The sequence below is a fragment of the Saccopteryx bilineata genome, chromosome 6 (genome assembly GCF_036850765.1).
Source record: "Saccopteryx bilineata isolate mSacBil1 chromosome 6, mSacBil1_pri_phased_curated, whole genome shotgun sequence".
Classification (NCBI taxonomy): domain Eukaryota; kingdom Metazoa; phylum Chordata; class Mammalia; order Chiroptera; family Emballonuridae; genus Saccopteryx; species Saccopteryx bilineata.
The window spans coordinates 106,151,891-106,152,507 of NC_089495.1; the positions used below are offsets into that span (position 1 = coordinate 106,151,891).

General features: G+C 50.2%; 1 non-coding gene across 1 annotated transcript; it reads left to right on the top strand.

The window, feature by feature from the left end:
- The first annotated feature begins 271 nt into the window (after positions 1-271).
- On the top strand, positions 272-347 carry TRNAG-GCC (transfer RNA glycine (anticodon GCC)). The gene has a single exon. It is a non-coding gene; the product is annotated as a tRNA-Gly (tRNA).
- The last annotated feature ends 270 nt before the right edge of the window (positions 348-617 follow it).

Sequence of the window (617 nt, forward strand, 5' to 3'; positions counted from 1 at the left end):
TAGGGAAGTTATTGAAAATAAAATCCAGAATTATATTAGGCCTATTTTTCTTTATTATTTTTAATCAGTGCATTCTTGAATAAAAGCCCTTCAGTACAACGGCTATATTTTAGCTAAAATTAAATTTATTCATTTAAATACATATAATTTGTAAACATGACAAAAAAATCAAGATGGTAAGAACACCTCCCTGAAAGTCAGTCTATCAATCTAGTTAGTCTCTGATAAAGTGACTAATTTGTGGGCCATCTCACTTTTGTAGAAGATTGAGGCCCTGGCCGGTTGGCTCAGTGGTAGAGCGTTGGCCTGCCGTGCAGAAGTCCCGGGTTCAATTCCCGGCCAGGGCACACAGGGGAAGTGCCCATCTGTTTCTCCACCCCTCCCCCTCTCCTTCCTCTCTGTCTCTCTCTTCCCCTCCCGCAGCGAGGCTCCATTGGAGCAAGGATGTCCCAGGCGCTGGGGATGGCTCCTTGGCCTCTGCCCCAGGCGCTAGAGTGGCTCTGGTCGCGACAGAGCGTCGCCCCCTGGTGGGCAGAGCGTCGCCCCCTGGTGGGCGTGCTGGGTGGATCCCGGTCGGGCGCATGCGGGAGTCTGTCTGACTGTCTCTCCCCGTTTCC